This window comes from Psammomys obesus, unplaced genomic scaffold (genome assembly GCF_907164565.1).
Source record: "Psammomys obesus unplaced genomic scaffold, mPsaObe1.curated_primary_1811, whole genome shotgun sequence".
NCBI lineage: Eukaryota > Metazoa > Chordata > Mammalia > Rodentia > Muridae > Psammomys > Psammomys obesus.
In genome coordinates, this window is record NW_026596040.1 from 7,970,199 (window position 1) to 7,992,257 (window position 22,059).

Here is a 22,059-nt window from a genome sequence, read left to right on the forward strand (position 1 = left end):
AAAAACAATTAAAGCCAAACAATGCATGGCAGGGTCACATTCCTTGCAAGGAGGCCTTGATAAGTCATCATATGAAGCTTGAAGGTGAGGCTTAAGTTGCAATGATGGTCCTAGGCTATTGAAGATACTAACGGTGTGCCCCCTCCCGCACAAAACGCATGTCCAGCCTCAAAAAGAAAAAGTGTATTGGAGCCAAACATGAGTGACTGTGGCCTGAGACTGAGGTGGTTCCTCCATGGAAGTAGATACACAGCCTTCTAGTAGTTATAGAATGTAAGACAATCATAACTTGATGTATTTACCAAATACATACGTGGGGACTGAAGAAAGGGGGATTACAAAAACTCTGCTATAGTTTTTAGTGCTATCTGTTGGCATTCTTGGCCTTTGGTTCAGTAGAAGTTGGTGGTCAGTTAAAAATACACTTCCGAGGTCTTACCTTATAATCAAAAAGACATTATAGCAGACATGAGAGAGGGCAACAAATGCTTGTTGAGAAAAATAAAAATAGCCCCAGATAATGTTGCTCTGAATCCACAATGGTCTAATCCTTCAGGGTTGTAAAGACCTCATCAGTGATTGAGCCTGTAGAGCCTGTAGATCTCTGACGATCTTGTTTTCTTGTGCACTTCAGTTTACCGTCTCTATAGATTGTTCATCTCTGAATAGCTAAGAGTTGAAATGCTGGGTATTTTAAAATTAGAGGTCATGTTGCCAAACTGCCTTTCCAAACAGCTGTTTTACCTGCTCAGAACTAAAAATTCTTGAAGGTGCCTATTTCCCCACACTCTTATGAGAAATGGAATCACCAGTTCTTTAATTTCTTATCCCTCCAGTCACGTGGTCCTCTGCGGAAAACATTGCATGAAATTTTACAGCCATAGAACAAAAGAGTGCCAAAAGTCAATGCATTTACCAAGTGCAGTCCTGGAGACAGGAAGTGGGGACAGCAGAGCGGGAGTGTCTCCGATAAGATTTTGATAGCGTCTTACAATGTTCTCAGCTCTAAGACAGGAGAAACTAATGGTTTGCTAAAAACAACAAAACATTTTAAAAGTTTTATCTAGTAGTCACAGAGACATGAGCTCAGGTACAGAGGTTTGTAGATATGGCTTCCAAGGGGACTAATGAGAGCTCCAGACAAAGTGGCTCGGATCTACTAAGTTTCATCTCTCTGTATTGTATTCCTGGATCTCATTCTGTCTGCAGGGTCTTCAGCACACACAGGACTTCTTCAGATGACTTTGTTTTACATAGGAGAGAAGGTATACCTATCATTTTCTTCTCTTTCAATACTGCAGGATTTAAATTTTAATCACATAAAGCACTATTTGGAAGAAAAGCAGGGCATTAGCCAAAGACCTACCACAAAGATCTGTCTCTGTCTGCCATTCTTCAGTGGCTTTCCAAGGAACATTTACTATAAATTCTTATAAGTCCCTCTGATCAAACCACTTTTATCAACTACCTTTCCCGTCGACATCAGGATGGCAGTACACTATACTGCCCAGCAAATAAAGTGCTGGCAACTATAACTGAACCAAGAACAAAGTTTTCTTTTCACAGCTTTTTCCCTTGAGGTAAAAAGCACACTACTTCCTTCACAGTTTCTTATCTTCGGGAATTTATAGTGCACAATGTTTGGTCCAAAGATAGAAGCAAATTAAATCCTTTGTGTAAAGACAAGGGATCAATCCTTATCTTAGACTTTTCCCAATGGTGGAGTTGGAACAGTGTGCCCATGTCCTAAATTCATCCCTAGTTTCAAGGAAGGAGAAGCTATTCCTATGACAAGCAAGATTTTCCCTGTAAGTTCAGCAAAACCAGGTTGTCTTGGGAGTTAGTGGCCTAACACATGCTTCTGAACTTATGACCTCCAGGGCCTGAATCCCAGTATGACAATATTCACTCATGAACTCATACACTAAACCTAAATAGCTACCTACTGTGTGCTATTCAGTGTTCTGGCAGTGGTGATTCCAAAGACAGTAAGGAAAGACGATTCTCAAAAGAGAAATGTCCCTTTAGTCTTGGCAGTTGTAGCTCTGCATTGGGCTTTTTTATGCTGAGGTAATATGATCCTGGAAGGTAGAGCAGAACCTTTTCTCCTTCAGGCCACAGGGTAAAACGATACAGTTTCTTTCCTGGGAGATGAGATATGCAAAGACTTCATCAGTTGTCATTAGATATGGCAAGACTATATCAGATAACTGTGGTCCTGCCTAGCTCTCCACCCAGCCCCCCCACACACACTGGGGCAGGATTCTTTCGGAGACATCAGCTTCTGTAGGTACCAGGAAGGTGGGACTAAGTGGGAAAACAGCCTCTGATCAATACAGCTGCAGCAGCATAAATAATTTAACTGAGGGCTCCGTTTTTAGTTTCTTTGATCTGCTTCACTCATCAGGCCTGGTTGTGTTACTGCCACAAAAGTTTGCTTCTTTCAGGGCTAAGGAACCTTCTAGCAGAACCTCAGTCATCCTCCTGGGGCAAAGGTCCACTTTGCCTTACTCTCTCTGCCGTGTGGTTAAGCATGGGTGTTTCATTTGTCTGTACTGTTCTTAAGCAGCTGGGCATTGCTGCTTTGAGCGTTCCTTTCCTGCTGAGATAAACAAATCAGTGGTTCTCAACCTTCCTAATGCTTCAACCCTTTAACACAGTGCTATGTGTCGTCGTTGTGACCCCAACCAAAACGTTTTTGTTTCTACTTTATAATTGCAATTTTGCTACCATTATAAACCATAATGTAAATATTTGATATGCAGGATATCTGACACGAAACCCCTGTGAAAGGGTTACCTGACCCACCAAGGGGTCACAACCCATAGGTTGAGAACCACCAGATGGCCTGACTACACCGGTCCCTTCTCTCCCCGTGTTCTTCAGTTACTGGGGAAGTTGTTTGTCTGGTGGGGTTGATAAAGGGAAGCTAGGGAAAGGACTGGAAGAGGGTTAATCCATAGGCTTTCAAGGTCTAGATCCATTTTGCTTTTAGTGGGCATTAAGTAAAGAGAAGGGACAAAAAGGAAGTGTGAAATAGTGAAAGGTTAGTTACTGATTATTGAATATGGAAAAACAATAAATCATGATTATTACTCTATTTTTACACCAAATTATGTCTTAAGATTTCCTTCTTATTGCACCATGGATCTCCAATAAAGGGCACAACTTCTCTCTCCATTAAATGGGAATTCAGAATATTAATAACATCAACATGGGCTACTTGTTTATTGATTAAACTGAGTATTTGGTAGGGCTTAAACACTGCTGTCCCTTTATAGAGGAGGGAAATGTCTGGGACAAAATTCACTTAGTGCTAAGAAAGAGCTTTTATGCTCATCACACTGTAAAAATCACATTAACTTTGAAAAACAGGAAGGACAACTTTTTGCTCAGGCACATTCTCTTCCATTTCTAACTTATAACGGGTCAGACACAGGAAGGTCAGAGCTATGGTGTGTGTGTGGCAGGGGAGGGGAGCACAGAGTGAGTTTAAATTTTCAAGATCCTCTGAAATATATTATTACATCTACTTACTCAGGGTGTGTTTGTGCTCATGGGGTGACATCCATGCTACAGTGCATGTGTGGAGGTCAGAGGACAACTAATACAGTCAATGTTCTCCTTCACTTTGTGGAGTCCAGGAACCAGGCTCAGGTGGCTGGGCTTTGGCTTAACTTTCTGAGCCATCTCATAGCCCTGGAGAGAGAGAGAGAGAAAAAAAAGAGAGAGAATGTATATATGTATGTTTTTTAAGCCATTATTAAGTCTCTTAATGATATCAAGGGACATAAAAAACAAAGCATGTTGAAAATTGTATTTATTAATGTGTTTCTACCTTCAGAAAAAATAATCACAATTACTCAGATTAGAGAGACGGCTCAGTGGTTATGAGCAGCTGGCTGCTCTTCCAGAGGAATTCGATTTTACTAACAGTATCTACACAGTGGCTCACAACTGTCTGTAACTTTAGTTCCAGGGAATATGATGCCCTCTTATGACCTTTGTGGGTATCTGCCATGTATGTAGACAAAACACCTATCCACACAAAATAAAAATTAATTTTAAGAGATTTCCTTTACTCCTTCGACACAGAACACTGTCCCCCGTGCTCTCACTGTTCTTGGTGCCTTCTCACGGACTCCACTGTTCCTGAGCATAGTGTCTCCTAAAGACTCAAGCCATGTGTTTGACCTGTGCCCACAGTGCCACAGCGACTGCACAGCTCTCCAGCTGGGCTGCTGCAGCCCCAAGTTCTCTGGGCTCCTCCCTCAGCCACCGGTGTTAGGGGGTGCACTCTACAAATGAAAGATGATGCAATCATTTGTATGGCCTGCCAGATGCCAGAAGGGAATCAGAATTAGACCCTGAGCATGATTCACAGCACTCTTACCACAGCCCTGGCTCTGAGTTGGAAGTTATAGCTCTTCATTTACTGACACATGCATAGCTTTGAGTTCTATCAAGGGAAATATTCTATTACATTTTCCACTGTAGACCAGTCTTCTGCTAAGTCTACTACAATTTTCTTCCTAAGGCATCTGTAGAGTACAGTAGCAATATTTATGAATATTTCCTTAGAGAAGCCATAGGGCCACATTAGTATACATGAGAAGATTATTTTAGAGTTGCATCAGCTTGCTGTGAGAGCTCTGTGCTTCAGAAAGTTGTTTGGTTTTTTTTTTTTTTTTTTTTTTTTTTAGTATGGTGTTTATACTCAACAAGGAAATTTGTTGATATTTCTCTTATAATGTAAAAATGCATAATATCAGATGTGTCTTGCTCTGTGTAATTCATATTTTTTGAAACATTTGTGTTTCATATCATCCCAAAGGGGGTTTATGTCTCTTTTCTCAGTCTACTGTTAAGACATATTTGGCTATGTTGTTGTAAAGGGACCATACCACACATTCAGACACAGAGGTAACTCATTCAGCAACAAATTTTTGAACTCAGGACTGCTGGAAGATCAGCCAGTGCTCTTAACCTTTGAGCCATCTCTCCAGCCCAGGGCAACAACAAATTTTTAAACATATATTACTCTTTTCTTTTTTTTTTTTGCTAATAATAAAACACAAATTATTAAAGATAATGTACTCAACAGTTACTAAGTCCCAAGCAAGTTCTATTCAAGGGCTAAATAAATATTATTGGCTTTATAACTGAGGACAAGAGAAAAGTTTTAGCCATAAATGACTGTAGTCCTACTTCAGTTAAGAAAACTTATAAATATCAAATTCAAATATTCTCTTTATTTCCCTAAAAGACAAACCAAGAGATTAATGTTGAATGTTTCTTCTTGAAGAAGAAATCTGAAAATGATTCCTCAGGAGAAAAAACTTCCAATTGAAATTTCAGAATAAAAGAAGAAAGATTACCAGTTTTCTTTTCATCTTTATTGTAAGTCTCAGAACACTGCTTAAATGCTGTAAAGTATTTCACTAATTCTAAACATAAGCCAAACTGTGTCCAATTCTAACTCTTTACTTGCTCACCCCACCTTAACTGCCTTTTCCACATGATTACTGCAGATGGGAACCAGAGACCATCCTGCAGCTTTCTCTTCACCTGCCCCCAACAGCACAGTTCCAGTGTCGTTTACAGTACCCGGCTCTTCCATCCTTGTCAAGGGACCTTGAGAAATGTGAGCAACTCAAAACAAAAACACATTTGGTAGCCTTCTTTGCAGAAGGGCTTGCTCATGGATGGCAAGAGAAGTTGTTTGGTGGCTTCTAGAAAGAGCATGGTGTGTCACCATCTTGAATTACTGAGGAGAACCTGAGGCAGCAAGTCATGCACTGAGGTGACCGGAGAAGAGAGGACCACAAGGAGGAAAAAGTGGAGCTGCTACTGAAACTCTTAATTAAACTTCTTTCACTTGAGGATTTGTTTAAACCATGGCTTCTGTTATGTACAACTAAACACAGATCCAAATGACAGTCACATAATAGCCATTTAATTAAAAAAATAATTTTGGGGCTCATCATTTTAAGAGACTTGTTGAGGACCTGCATTTCATTCTCTGCACCCCATGGCAGTTCACAACCATCTGTAACTCCAGTTCCAGGGCATCTGACTCTTTCTTTTGACCTCTTCAGACACCAGCCACATGTACGGTATACATACATACATACATACATACATACATACATACATACATACATATATACATACATACATACCTACAAACAAAACACTTAAAAAATGTGGGGAGGGGGGTGGAGATTTGGAGAAAGTCAGAGAAATCTGTGTTTGTCAGCACTCTACTTCTGCCATGTAGGTTCTTGAGATCAAAGCCAGGTTGTCAGGTACCTTTTTACCTACTGAGCTATCTTGTAGGCCTTCATTTTGTCTTTTAATAGCACATCAGTTCTTGGTACCCCACTCCACTTTTTTAAAATGGGTATAGTATTGACCCAAAGATTATTACAAGGACTAAGCTAATACATATTAAGAATTTAAAATGACAGCCAGCAGGGACCGAGGGCATGAATCCTCTCTGCTGCTGTTATTCAACTTGTGTCACCCATGACACAGTAGTTGGAGTATAAATGTAATCAATGTAGGAAGAGGGAAAAAAAATCTCTGTTGTTGTTTCTTATCACCTTCACTAGAGTCACAGTCCTGGGCACAGAGCTTAACAGAACACATGATATTTCTCAACAAAGAGTCCAGTGCAGATTGAGAGACAGTTTCACATTTCTAAGTTGCTCTAATCCCTCCAGCATTTCTGAGGAGAGAACGCTAGTGTTGGTTTGAGTGGCAGGTCCTAATGAGAGTCCACTTCCACTGCACCAATAAAGCCCAAGTTGGCTTGGATGTGTTTCATGATGCCAGCCTGGTTAACTGCTGTTGGACTGTTATGCCAGTTTTAAAGCATGTGGGAGAGGAAATCGATGTCTGTAAGTTTTACAGGTGTAGTAACAGGATTGTTATTTTTCATGCTGGTAGGCACTCTACCAGTGACTGAGCTATAGTCCCAAACTGATTCATATTTCTTTTTGTAGTTACTCTCTTGAGGGCCTCACCAAGCTGCCCAAGCTGACCTTGAACTTTTAACCTTCTGCCTCAGCCTCCCCAAGTAACTGGCTTACAGGCATGCACTGTTAGGTCTGGCTGAAATCTGAAGTTTTCCCAGACAGGTTGTCTAGAGGCCTTAAGTGCCTCTGGGATTGGACTGAAGCATGTGCCTCCAAGGAAGCTCTATAGCTATCTCCACAGGCACAATGACAGTGACTAGTATGTGCTGACACTCTGGGCAGGCCACCTGTGCCAACGCTTATTCATATCATCCCATTTGATGCCATAAAATTCTACAAGGCAGGCTCTGTCGAACTGCCCTTTTGACAGGGTCAGAGGGTCAAGCAATAGAGCACTGCCAGAGTTAGGAGATGAAACAGTAGCAGTCCCCTGACAGACCCGCCTCAGACAGCTCCTGCTGCTTTAACCTGTATTTGTAAACACCCTACTTTTCTGCCTTTGTGTTTCAAGCCACAACTACTCCGCTAGGGCTGGGTGTGTTTCAGTGCCCAGGTGCCTTCAACTTTTATCAGGGGTACCCATACTTTTATCAGGGGTTACTCTGCCTTCCTTTCAACCATCTCGAGGGATTATCCTCTGCAGGTCAGCTCCCTGTAGTGTTTTGACTTCTCTGTGGAGGCTTGTTGCTTTGATGGGACCTTCCTTTATTTCTGTTCACTTTCAAGTCCTATGGAGGCTCTGCCCAGGGAGTCCAAAGTCAGCCCTCCAGGAAAATTAGTTCTAAGGATTCTCTTGCTGCTACCCAGTAGGGTAAGGACAATCTCCTGTAATGTACATGAAATAATAGTGCCTTTCCTTGATCCTAACAGTTGTGTTGGGACTACCAATACAATTACAGTTCTTGTGTAGATTAAGGGGTGGAGAGGTAAAGGGGGAGTGGTTAAAAGTTTGGGGTGAGGGTCCTTTCCCTTTTGTTATTTTTCCCCCAAACTTTTAATTCCTGTCTAATTATGAAAAAAAACATCAGGCTAATCCTAGTTGGGGAATAGCCCACAAAATACATGACTACCCTTAAAACTGCCAATCAACACCATCAAGAAAAGCCTCAGAACTGTCACAGCCAAGACGAGGCATGATAATGAAATGCAACATGGCATCCTGGAAGATGTCCTAGAACCAGAAGAAGGCCCCTGAACAAAGCCCAAGGAAACTGTATACAGTTAACCACGATGCATCAATATTGATTCATCAGCTATAATAAATACACCAATCTAAAACAAGATGCCTATAATAGGAAGCTGGGTGGAGTTTTTAGGGCTCTGGCACATTTGCAGCCTTTCTATAAATCCAATACTGTCCTCAAGAAGAAGGTTCTGGGTGTTTTTCAAAGGGCGGACAACATGAAGTCTGTGGCTCTCCTGTGCTGGCTGCTGCCGCGCTCTCCTCTTTCCTTGAAGGGGCGCCCTCACCTCCGAAATGCTCTGGGCACTTTATAGACAAGCACACACTGGCTTTTATTGTTCCTGCCGATCCAGGTGGCAATGAGTTTATGAGTCCTGCGTTACACAGCCCTGTGATCTGGACAGGGAATGGCTTGCTAAAGGTCACTAGGATGGGGTGTTGCTGGGTGTGGTTGTTTACCACTCCCAACGCCCTGGGAGGTTGGGTAGGAAAGCCGCTGAGATTAATTCAGTCCCACACAATTCAATGAATGGTAACTTGAATTTACTCTGCACTGTGAGAGCTGGGACTCTGGAAACAGAAGCGTACTGAGTTTCCTGCTCGAGACCACCTGGTCAGTTGGAGTTACAACTATGAGCCAATCGGAGTTTCAGAAGCAAAACACAACCAACAGGAACAAGGGTGTGGAGTGTGGAGGCGACTTCACTAGAGTGGAGAGAGTTCCTCTGCCCCAGGGCAAAGTCGGAGTCTGAAGTACCAGATTCTGGCTACGGAGGGGGGTGGGGGGGAAGAAACTTCTGTAGGGGCCCTGCAGCTGCTGGGTTTTCAGAGCCTCAAGGCTTTTGTGAAGTTACTTGGTACCAGTTGGGGGACTCCACTAAGGCCAGTTTCTTGGCAGGGCGTTAATCTTACATTCAGTGGTCCAGTTTCTGTGAGAACATGAAAGGGCTTTGATATACATGAGCCCCAAACTCCCGGCCCAAGTAATTTGGCTTACTCTTGTGCCTCTGAGGTATGAATGGTGAAGAGAGGTTTGTGCAGGATTTTCCAGGCTGTAAAACATATTGTCACCGTAGGAGAGTGGACACGATCCCTAGTTTTCTGTTTATGACCTTAGGGCTGATTAGCAAATGGAGACAATGGAGAGGAATGGGCTTTCTTATATCCTTTGATAGTAAGACAAGGCAGTCTTTTCTTGACATATGAGCCAGATCTCTGGGCTCTTTTACCCTCTGTGAGATTTAGCAAGTCATACTCTCTTTAATTCTTACTTCCAGGCACTGGGTAATGCCCATTTTGCCAACAAGGGTTTTTTTTTTCCTTTGGTGTTAGGTCATCATAGCACAAAAGCAAATTTCCAACATGAAAATCCATTTCCTTGTAAATCTATTCTACACTGATTCTAATTAATCCTCCATTTCCCATGGCATTTTCTGAGGAATGGAGAAGAACCAACTATTACAAGCCTCGTTGTCCTCTGCTTCTCCCCCTCTCTCCAAGGCAGGTGCACATCAAATAGCCAGAGAACAGCTGATGCCCCTCCCTTTGCAGCCACTTCTGTAAGCACCAGACGCTCTATCTGCCTGGCTTTAAATAGCACCTGTGTGGCCTCACAGCCTGCAAGTTGTTGGTAAATTATACTAATAATTGTTGAGCTATTAGGGGCAAATTTTTTGCTATTGTTATTTTGAGACAGAGTCTTGATATGTAGCTTTGGTCAGCCTGGATCTATGTAGGACCGGACTGACCTTGAACTCGCAGAGATTCTCCTGCCTCTGTCTCCAAAGTGCTAGGATTAAAAGTGTGCACCACTACATCCAGCCTAAAATTTACACGTAAAATTTACACGCGTTTTCCCTGCTTGTATGCCTGCACATTACTTGTGTGTAGTAACCTCAGAGGCCAGGAGAGGGCATCCGATCCCCTAAAACGGCAGTTATAGACCATTGTGAGCCACCATGTGGGTGCAGGGAGTTGAATCTGGGTCCTACAAAAGAGTGGCCGATGCTCTTACCTGCTGACTCAGCTTTCCAGCTCAGTGAGATTGGTGTTTAATACTCTTTTCTTTTCTAAACTCTCCAACATAGTGAACAGACCCCAGCAAACAGATTTAAAAGGTAGTATGCAGAACTACATTAATAATTCATGAGCCAAAGAGGGAGGGGGATAAGATATTAAAAACATGATTTTTAAAGTGGATAGAGAGGAGTTAGGGAGCATTCTTTGTATCGAGGAGGATGAGTGGTTAATAATTGGGCATACATCAGGGAAATGTAAATCAGAACTACTTCATCTTACTCCAGTCAGAACAGCCAAGATCAATAAAACAAATGGCAGCATATGCTGGTAAGAATTTGGGGAAAGTGGAATACTTGTTCATGGCTGGAGAGTGCAATCTGGTACAGCCACTATAGATATCAGTGTAGCAGTTCCTCAGGAAGTTAGAAATTGATCCACCTCAAGATCCACCTATAGCACTTTTGGGCATTGTATTAGGTTTCTGTAGAGAAACAGAACTTAAGAACTTTTCTGTAGAGAAAATAACTTAAGAGCCAGAACTTACATGTATATTTGTGTGTGCGGGGGTGCTGAACTTATCAGAATGACTTACAGGCTGTGATTCAGCTAATCCAACAATGGCTGGCTATGAACAGAAAGTCCAAGAATCCAAAAAGTTGCTCTAAGAGGCTGGATGTCTCATCTGGTCTTCAGTAGATGCTGATGCAGGTAGGCTCTAATGCCAGTGATTGAATGGACTTGCTAGCAATGGAAGAGCAATCAGACAAAGAATACTTCTTCCATGTCCTTATCTTGGTATCCAGCAGAAGGTGTCACCCAGATTAAAAGTGTATCTTCCTACCTCAAGATCTGTATTAAAGACATGTGTCTTTCCACCTTAAGATCTGGATCTAAGGGATATGTCTTCCTACCTCAAATGTCTAGATTAGAAGTGGATTCACCACTTCAAACCAATCAAAAACTTTCTCACAGGTATGCCCTCCATTTCTGGGTTGAGGTTCATTCCAGATGTAGTCAAGTTGACAACCAAGACTAACCATCACAGGCATTTATCCAAAGGGCTGTACATCCTACTGCAGAGATACTTGCCCATCATGTTAATTGTTGCTCTATTCATAAAAGCCAGAGTTTTTGGCCAAAGGGATACCATGGAATCCTCCACACACAACTCAGGCTATTGCTAAGGCTATTGGTTGCTCTCCACAACCTGATGGTAAGGCCCTGTCACTGAGAACAACACTTAACTTATATCATCAAACATGGGGAGTTGGTGCCTAACTAGACGCCTTACTCCTAATGACTAGTGATCATGATGTTGGAAGGTACTCTGCATATTACTGGAGGAGAAAGGTAATCATCAATGTCACCAATATCAAGACAAACCCTGTGACCTACAACAGTGATCTACCAGCAATATATACTGGTCCAATAGTGGCGCAATATGATAGGACTAGCCAAACACTTTTTTAAATGTTGGACTTAAGGCCCACTCTATGAAATGGGACCCATACTTGATACTCCTAAAGTGACCAAGAACCTGTGACTAGATAGGTCATCACCCTAGACTCTAGGCCCTATTACTACCATTATTCTGCTAAGGGAGCATACCAATAAAACGACCCCAAATGACATGTTACTATACCTATATGGTAAAGCATCACTCAACCCTCATCACAAATGCCTTTCCTTGCAACAAATAGGAATCAGCACAGAGACCCACAGCTGGACAGTGTGTATATGTGGAGGGACAGAGACTTGGGAACACTCAGTCCTAAACGAAACATCTTCTCCTCCCCTTCCCTCAGGGTTCAAGGACATATGTGGAACAGGAGGTGGAAAGAGGTGATGGATGAGTCTAAGGAAAGAGTATGTATTAGACACAGGAGGGCTGATGCACAGGTGAACTCACAGACACTGTGGCAGCACACACAAGCCATGCACAGGATCAAGCCAGATGGGGTCCCAGCACTGAGAGGTGAAGTAGACACAGGATCTCCCTCCTAACCAAGAAGCTATTTGCGATTGATATCAGCTGGCAAAGGGAAAATCAATTTTCTCCAGTGGAGTATCACTGGGTATATCCATTACAGGTCACATGCCCAAGAGTAGTTGGATAACACAAAATGAACTCCATAGTTTTGTTTGTGTGTGTGTGTGTGTGTGTGTGTGTGTGTGTGTGTGTGTGTGTGTGGTGTGTATGGTGCAGCGCTTCTGATGTTTTGTTTTGTTCTTTTGTCTGTTTAGATTTTTATTTTTTGTGATTTTTAAGAGAGAGAGAGAGAGAGAGAACCAGGGAAGTGGGTATTAGGTGTGACCGTGTTGGACAAGGCCTGTCACTGGGTATGTGCTTTGAGGTTTCAAAAGCCCAGGCCAGGGCCAGTGTTGTTCTCCTCTCTCTTCTCCACCCCCATCCTGCCTGCTGCCCTCATATCAGGACAGTAAGCTCTCAGCTACTGTTGTGGCACCATGCCTGCCTGACTGCTGCCATGCTCCCTGCCATGACTGTCAAGAACTAACACTCTAAAACTGTAAGCAAGCCCCCAGTTACAGGCTTTTATAAGTTGCCTTGATCGTGGTATGATATCTCTTCACAGAAATAGAACAGTAACTATGACAATCATATTAAAAAAATATATATTTCCCCAGGGCAGCGGTGTAGGGTAGTTGATAGAATATTTGTCCAGCAGGGCTGGAGAGACATCTCAGTGGTTAAGAGCATTGGCTGCTCTTCCAGAGGACCTAGATTCAATTCTCAGCACCCACATGGCAGGTAACAGCTGTCTGCAACTCCAGTTCTAGGGGATCTGACACCCTAATACAGACATACAGATAGGCAAAACACCAATGCACATGAAATTAAAAAAACAAAAAACAAGACTATTTGCCTGGCATGCATGAAGCTCCAGCTGGGTTCACTTCCAGGCAACACAAGCATCCCACAAACTGAAAGTGGTGGTGACTCATACTTCTAATTCCATCACTTGAGAGGTGGAGGCAAGAGGATCAAAAATTCAAGATCATCCTCAGGTACATAGCAAGTTTAAAGTCTGCCTTTGATATAAAGCCTTCAGTTGATAATTTCTTCCCTATGTTCAGACAATAGTGAAATAATTGATGAGACACGACATTACAAAGAGAACCAGAAGAAAAGACATTTGTTTTCATTGCCCATCTCTCAGACATCCCTCACCCCGAACTATAGCATAGAACTCTGGGGGAAAGCACATTCCAGCTCTACAGACCAGTAACAGTTAATGGAGAGCTTCCATTACGCTATTATATATTTATAACCACGGAAGAAGCATTATTGTCTCCCATAAATACTGTATTAAACATTCAGAAGCTAGAACCCAATTTGCAATCCCCTGACTTACATAAAACCTCATTTTAATAAACTGGAGTGAGCTTTCCAAGTAACAGGGACTCTAAGTTATGTTGGTGCATGCCTGTATGCAAGGGAAATCTGTAGCAATTAGAATAAGGGCTGTATTTCATTCTATGATGTTTGCACCTTTCTAAACATGTTTGAAAAGACAGAACAGTGCTGAAAAGACAGAAACTCACCTATTACATCTGACACTTAGAATTCCTTACTTTTAAAATATTTAGTTGACAATTTCATAGATGTCCACGATGCATTTTGGCTATACTGCACTCTTATATCTACCTTTAAATCCTAGTATCTCTCTTGCTCCTTATCTGTGTCTTTTCCAGATTTATAACTTTAGGTTTTGTTTTGTGGACCATTTAGTTTAACCGGGGCTACCTGTGTGATCATTGGGTTGGAGCTTGGTAGGGTTACTAATGGGAACACAATTAAAGGGAATGACTCCTTTTCTCCTTGATCAATCCATAGAAAATAGTTCAGCAATGAGGAATAAGACTTCCTAAGCCTTCTTCCATCCATGTCTGGCTGGTGATAGGACCATTCTCTTGCAGACCCAGTGAAGATCTATAGTTGTTGAGAGTTTGTGATTGTGTGGTTATATATCGCTGAAAAGTGGCATTTTGTAGCTCTTCTCCCTATCTCATGAATTGTACTTCCCTTTTATCCACTTCTGCAGCATTCCCTAAGCCTTGTAGTGGGTAGTGAAAATGTCTTGTATTATTCTAAACACACTGTACAGTCATAAGTCCCTGCATTCATGGCAGTTCACTGGAAGGAGTGGCTTCTCTGATGACGGCTGAGAGTGGTTGTCTATGGATTAAAACACATATTTAGAAAGCAGTTCAATGTCATGGCAATTTAGCTAAAAAACAAAAGAGGGTCTAGGATCTCAACCTTCATGGGCTTTGGAGTGAGAATATATTACCAGGTGTAGATTCTCTGCTGTGAACCCCAGATGTAATCTGTCAGAGATCTTCAAATCTCTAGTTTTGTGTATTCAAACTCAGCCCCTGTACAGGCCCTGAAACTATAAAGAGCCAAGTTGAGGATGATACCTCACAGGATGGAGATAGAATGTAGGTAACATGGGAAGAAAAGATTGAAGATACTAGAGGTGGAAAGCTTTAAGGAGGGAGGAAATGGGAGGTGGAAGACATGGGGCAGGTTAAACCAAACTGAAGGGGGCATGAAAAAGCCACATGGAAGCTCACTATTTTGTAAACAAATATATTTTTTTTAAAAAGATACTCTGCTTATTAGTGAATGTATACCGTGCCTGTCTTTCTGTTTCTGGGTTACCTCATTCAGGATGACCTCTTCTAATTCCATCCATTTGTCCGCAAATTTCATGACTTCTTGTTTTTAATAGCTGAGTAGTATTCCATTGTGTAAATGTACCACAATTTCTGTATCCATTACTCCATTGATGGAAATCTAGATTGTTTCCATATTCTGGCTATTATAAATAAAGCTGCTATAAAACACAGTTGAGCAAATGTCCTTATTGAATGGTGGGGCATCTTTTGGGTATATGCCACTATTAAGCAGATATTAGCCATATAATATAGGACAGCCATCTATAGACCTAAAGAAGATAAACACTAAAAAGGACCCTAGGGAGGATGCTTAAATCTCATTCAGAATGTTAAATAGGATAGACACCAGAAGTGGTAAAAGAGAGGAAGAGGATGGGAGTCTACTATAGAGGGTCCTCTGAAAGGATCCACCCAACAGGGGATCGAAGCAGATGCTGAGACTCAGGGCCAAACTTAGAGCACGGGGAGTCTTAGGGAGAGAAGGGTGGGATTAGAGGGACATGGAGGGGCTAGGAGACCCACAAGGAGACCAACATAACTAAAAAAATCTGAGCCCAGAGGATCCTGCAGAGACTGATGCACCAAACAAGGACCATGCATAGAGAGGACCTAGACTCCCTGCTCAGATGTGGTCAATTGGCAGCTCAGTCTCCATGTGGATCTCTGAGGGAGGGGAGCAGGGGCTGCTTCTATCATGACTCAGTTGACTTCTCTCTGGATCACTCGCCCCTGATGACGCAACCTTGCCAGGTCACAGAGGAAGAGGATCCAAGCAGTCCTGATGAGACTTAACAAGCTATGGGCAGATGGCAATAGTGGAGAACTCCCCCTTTCAGTAGAGTAAAGGACAAGGAGGAGAGGAAGAGGGACAGAGGTTGGGACTGGGGGGAGTTGAGGGAGGAGGCTTCAATTGGGATATATAATAAATAAATTGTGAAGAAAAAAATTTAAAAAAAATTTAAAAAATTAAAAAGAATACCCTGATGCAAAGAGCCTGAATGGCTGGAAAAATCTCTCCCCTAGAACTATGGGTTTATAGACAAACAAACCCAGAGGCAAGGGTGATACACGCCTGCTGCAAGTTGTTGATACCCTGGAGGCCCCCAAACCGGCTCTTACTATTGCTCTTGTTTACTCACCAGCACCTGACAGCTCTGCTGTACAACATAGTGAAATCAAGGCTGGACTGAGCTGGTGGGTTCCTCTCTGCTGGCTAGCTTTCATAGTGCTAGAAAGTGCTGTGCAGGGTCTGAAGGAGAAGCATCCTTCTCCAGCTGTGAATTTTATGAACCATGATAAAAACCTGTCAGCTGAGGTATGTCAACTTGCATAATAGTGGCATAACAGCTATGTGTGAAGAAATCCTTACTTTATATGCCTTAATCCATATGGGATGCCGAGTTACAATTTTTTTGAATGTAATAATGGCCTAATGCATCCCCTCTTTGTAAATGTTTCTAACAAAAATGTCTTTCTTCTCCAGTGTTGACATGGTCCCACATGGCTAGGCCATGAGAAGGACATTTATTTAAAATCAGTCTTGTTAGTACTGGTTAACCACTTAAGAAAAAATGGATTTTGGAAGAAACTTAACTGCCTCTTAAAGATATTGCCTGTTTTTAATTAGGGTGGCTATTGCCATGATGAAACACCATGACTAAAAGCAACTTGGTGAGACATGAGTTTATTTCACTCCTTAGGCTGTTGGTTGAAGCCAGCAGCGCCTGGGTCTAGTCACAATTCTTGTGGTAAAAAATTGCATGATTTCAGAAGGCGTGCCTCTTCTGATGGCTCCTGGCATCTTCTAGAGATGGTAGTGTCTGTGGGCTCAGTCAGTCGCAGTCTGTGCCTTCTGCTTTTAACGTCTCCATCACTTCTAAAAATTTCAGCACCCACTGATAATTGCTTCACGGAATACATGAGCACTTCTGAGTTACTAACACATCATTGCTTCTGTTTATGAACTGACTTTCTGAAAAAGAACCTTCACTCATCAACGAGGCTACTTGTTTACTCTGAAGATGCAGTCTGCTGACAACAGACACAGCTGATTTGGGTGGAAATCAACTACTTCTGAAAAAACAGGTTATGTATTTAAATGTGGTTCCTCATTCCACTTCCTCCCTGGTGGTCCCGGCACCAATGTATACCAGGCTGGAAAGGATGAATCGGAGTCCAAACCGGCTGGGGTCCGCAGGATCCTGGTCTGGCGGGTAATGCTGAGGGGAGAAATCCTCCTAGGTTCTCAGTGTTACAGCTCTCCAGTCCAAAGAGTAGGGAGAAATCCTTCCCCAAGTTTTCAGTGTTACAACTCTTAGGGGCACAGTATCCCGGTCCACTTCCTCCCTTTCGAGTGTCCAGGCACCAGAGGAAAAAAGAAAGCCTAGCCAGCGGGAGGGTCCAAGGGGCCAGGTCCAACGGTGAATGCCCAGAGAGAAAGCCCTCCCTGAAGCAGCTCTTCAAGTGTCCGTCTTTTAGCTCAGACACGATAGTCAGTGAAACAGCTTGTGCCTGTTTATTCTGAATAGATAAAGGGATATATGAACCTTGGGGGAGTGGAGAGCTATTCGAGGGTGGACACTTATCATTGGTTGGGACTGGGATACTGGCGATGCTCTGTTTGCATGGAGAGGAATTCGAGATGCCAGCTACGTGCACCAGGACATGCAGGCTCAGAACAGGGAGGGATTGGTTCTTACTCCTGTCAATTTCGATTGAGATTTCTGGGCTTGGACACACCCCACCTCTCTCTAGTTTCATGCCAGATTCCCTGGGGGCATGGTCCACAGGTCCCATATTTAAACATTGCTCTATCCCACCTAAATGACACCCAGAGGCAGGTCTGCTGCCTGGTCATCTGTCCTATTTGCCAGCCTGGCCTCTCCTCTAGCAGCTGTAGGGACGTAGGGAGGCTAATTTCTGCCTCACACATTTCTAATGCTGCTTAGATTTTTGCAGTGCTCAAATATTTTCATTTCTTAATTCATTTACTCAACAGATACTATTTTTTGTATTATATGCCGAAAGTTTTGAATAGTATGTAGCAAGGATACATAAGATGAACTTGTAATCTTTGCTTACTTTCCTGTGTCAGAAAAACAATACAGAAACAGAAAAGAGTAGCTACTGAACCTAAGTCTTTCAAAGACCAGTACTTTGTATATTTGAATACGAAAAAATTGCCAACTTCTTGCCCACTGCTAAGTCCACACATCCGGCCTTTTCAGTGCCTGGTAGCCTGCTTTAGTGCCCTGACAACAGGCCAACAGTGTTTACACTTTTCATTTTAGCTATTGTATTAATTTGGCAGGTATAATAAATTTGAAAAAAAAAATAATGCACATTTGCCTTTTCTAGTCCACCAAGACTTTAATTTACCTAATGTGGTTTTGGATATTAAAGCAAGTATAAAGGGAGGAATTGTGCAGGCTTTGAATTGGCAGCAAAACAAGAATCACTTGTCACTTGAGAAGTTTCCAATTTCCTTCCACTCAACATGAAAAATGGTAGTATAGAATACAGGGAAAAAAGAAAGGATGCTCCTGGTGCAGGAAAGTAAGGGAAAACTGCTGGTCCTGGTCCTGGGAAAGCAAGGAGAGGGGGAAAGCTGAACAGAAAACAGAAGGTAAACAGAAGTGTCAGTGTAGATGGACATTTGGAAGACTAACTGCATGAGGCTGTCAGCCTGCTGGTATTGTCTCTAGATTGCCGAAGTGGGGTGCTGCCCCCAGAGGACCCCTTTCTGGCACTTCTCCCTACAAGATGAGGAATCCAGCCACTTTCCAGACATGACCCAGATATCAGGTTCAGTTATTTCCTGCCTCAACCCACTTCAAAGCCCACTCCTGGGCTTCTTCCCTAGCAACTTTTTGGATGTGGGACCAGGGTGTGTAGCCCTTGGTCAGAGCTGTAAAAAGCAGCAGTCTGGTGGACCTGGGTGTGAGGTACAGAGCTTAGGCAAAGGGGCCAGGACTATACTAGGGGCCAGCACACTCGCAAGGAAGATGAGGGCTGGTTCTGCATTGGGAACCCCAACACAGATATTAAAAAAAAAATCAAAACCTGACTTCCCAGCCTTGTTCTAAGAGACAATTAGAAGGTGATATGATGGGTGTAGGAGGCTCAGCACATAGCAAAGATAGCATGATTGGGATAGAATGTATTTACAGGTTCATATATGTGAGCAATGAGGAGACATCTACCCCTCTCCAACACTCCCTGAGATTAGGTGCTGGCAAGCCACCAAGTCAGGAGGAAATCTTTTCCAGGGTATAGCCTAGGGTAGAAAACAAAGCTGAATGTGGGTATGTGCTCTTTAGTATGACTTGTTAGTCTTTATGTTTTCAATTCTGCCATCATGAAAAGGTGTTTTTCAATCAAGGAAAATGGAACATGGTTTGTTGAGATGCTGTATTAAGTTTTCAATATTTAGACATATGGTATGTAGTGTTCCTGTGATCCGCATCTAGAGGTATAGCTGAGAGACCGTAAGGTCTAGGTAAAGTAACTTTTGACTTATCTTCTGTCAATATTCAGTGGCATTAAAAATTGAGAGGTTGCTAGATATATACAAAGGGAGTTCTTTGCATATATAGAATATTTAGGAGTTTTGGCACAAGATAGAGCAATAAATGTGTATGTGAGGGTCAGCATAGAGGAATCACTGACATCATTTGGAGAGAAAGGGGCCTAATTTGGAACAAAGATGCCAGAGTGTTGGGACTGCGAAATTAGAAGCTGTCTGAAACCTTCTTTGAAAGGCCATGCTAGGCCAGGACAGACAGTCCAGGAGGCACCACGGAGAAAGCCACAACAGCAGGCACTCCAACAGGCACCAGTCCAGGAAGAAGGCCAGGGCAGCAGCTGTGTAGAGCAGAGCGCCCCCTGGCCTCCCATGAGTTAAACATCGCACAGCAAGGAGAAAAGGAGACAGGCTACGCAAGGAGTGTTAGCTGAAGTTAGCTGAAACTGTTAGTGCACGAATTTTAAAGGTCCCTCTCTAACCTCTACTCAAAAATTAGTAAGTGAACACAGGGTACACTGGAGAAATAAATGTCTCATTTATTTACACATTTCAGTATTCACTACATTTTCTATCCTACTACCACATACTCACCTTTGGGGGATGGCAGTAAAAAAAAATACTGAATTACCTTGAGTTTACTGTTGAGTACAACCTGTATTTTCTTTTCTTCCTTTTTTTAGACAGGGTTTCTCTGTGTAGTCTTAGCTGTCCTGGACTCATTTTGTAGACCAGGCTGGGCTCCAACTCACAGAGATCCACCTGCCTCTGCCTCCCCGAGTGCTGGGATTATAGGTGTTAACCACTGCACTGGTGTCAAGCCCTATTTTTCAAATATAAAACTTACAAATAGTTATTCCTTATCCTACTCAAGCTCATTTCTCTAAATCTTGAATTTAAATGTGCATCAGAACCTCTCAAGAGCCTTGTGAAAATAGACATCTGGCACCCTGTTCAGTCTCCAATTCACTAGAAGCAGGATATCTGCATTTTATGAGATGTTCCTGGCTGATTCAGCATGAACTCACTTGCTCTTCCCTTTTGACCCCTTCATCTTGTTGTTGCTGCTGTTGTCAGAACTAGTGTTTCTAGGCTTCATTTCTGGAGGGCCAGTTGGGAGGACTGAGTCACCAGCCCCTTGAGCTGAGCAACTATGGGGTCTCAGGTGTGAGATAACTATTATTGCTATTTAACATAAGCTAACTTAATAAAGTATTTATCTGTTTATTTATTAAGAATGAGCAGTAGTAGTTATTGTTGTTCCAGGTGATGCTGACGCTTCTATCTGGAAACCACTTTGGAAACTGGTGTCCTAGGTCCTCTTAAAGGAGAGAATTTTCTGCTCTCACTCACAGGTTTATAAACTCAGCACTCAATTTTAACAGCATGGTCTGTTGCTTTGTATTTGTTACCTTGCTGGCTTCCATGAGCACATTCTCATATATCCCTGTCCTTGTTGTGTAAACCTTGCTCCAACTAACTTAAAGTTGATTGGTTAATAAACTATGCCTACACACCTGGGCAGGGCAGAAGTGAGGGAGGTGTGGCCAAGGCAAGTGCACTTGGAGGAGAGAAGGAACTTGGAAAGAAGGAGACAGGTATAGGAAGAGGAAGGAAGCAGAAAATGGCAATTGGTTAGTGTGGAGAGGAGCCCGCAGCTGGAACAGTGTGGATGGACGAAAGCAGCCCAGATGAGGAACAAGTAATTTGAGATTATGGATGTGAAGTGGCCCAGATAGAAATTATTAGAGCAGATGATGTAGGGTAGAAGCTTGAGAGGTAAAGGTAGTTTAGAGGGTTAATATTTGTCCTACCCTAGGTAAGATAAGGCTATTCTAAAATCTATCAGGTGTCTGTGTCTTTATTGAATTCATAGTGGGTTAGATAATACTGCCAAAATGATTACTGTTCTAATAATAAACATTATTAGCCTTTACTTTTAAATTATCTACAACACTCAATATTACATACACATTGTTTCTGCATATCTGTCAACAAGGGACAACTGTCTTTCTCCAGTCTCCAGCACAGCAGAGGTTATGGGCAAGCACAACATCTGGTTGGTAAGATAATGTGCAGTTTGTATAGGACAGTTTAGCAGTAAGTACTAATATGGTTTTAAACATACGTCCTTTGGCCCAGAAATTTATTTTGTGTGACTTCTGCAGAAAACAATCGATGTTTACAGCAACACTCTTAATTTAGAAACAACCTAAGTATCCCTTAGCAGGATGCTCATCTAGCATGTATGAGGCCCTAAAGTCAATCTCTAACACTGATGGCCATGGTGGTGCACGTTTGTAATCCCAGAAGTGCAGAAACAGAGGAAGATAAGAAGTTCAAGGTCATTTTCAACTACACAGAATTTGAGGGCAGCCAGGAATACAGGAGGGGAAGAGAGAATCCATAAAATGAGTACTTAGACAAGATATTGTATGAAGGACTGCATGAGTATTTCTGTAGTCTAACCACTGCGGAATTTCGTAGCGTGTTCTGTTAAAATAAGTGCCATAAAATATTCTTTGTGGATGGTCTACTATGGTACTCAACTGCTGAGCTTTAAATGAAAGATGAACTTCTATTAACATTCTGGGAAACTACTCAAGTGCACTCATGAAGCTGATCGTCTCAGTCATCATTCTCTTCACTCG

General features: G+C 42.4%; 1 protein-coding gene across 1 annotated transcript in view; it reads right to left on the reverse strand.

Annotated features, from left to right (window-relative positions):
• Window positions 1-1,812: 1,812 nt before the first annotated feature.
• Window positions 1,813-22,059, reverse strand: part of Pggt1b (protein geranylgeranyltransferase type I subunit beta) — a 63,863-nt gene continuing 43,616 nt past the window's right edge. The window contains exons 11-12 of the transcript XR_008721853.1: window positions 3,538-3,699; window positions 1,813-2,144 (exon numbers count right to left, since the gene is read on the reverse strand). The gene's annotated coding sequence lies outside the window, so the exon portion shown is untranslated. The remainder of the gene's footprint in view (window positions 2,145-3,537; window positions 3,700-22,059) is intronic.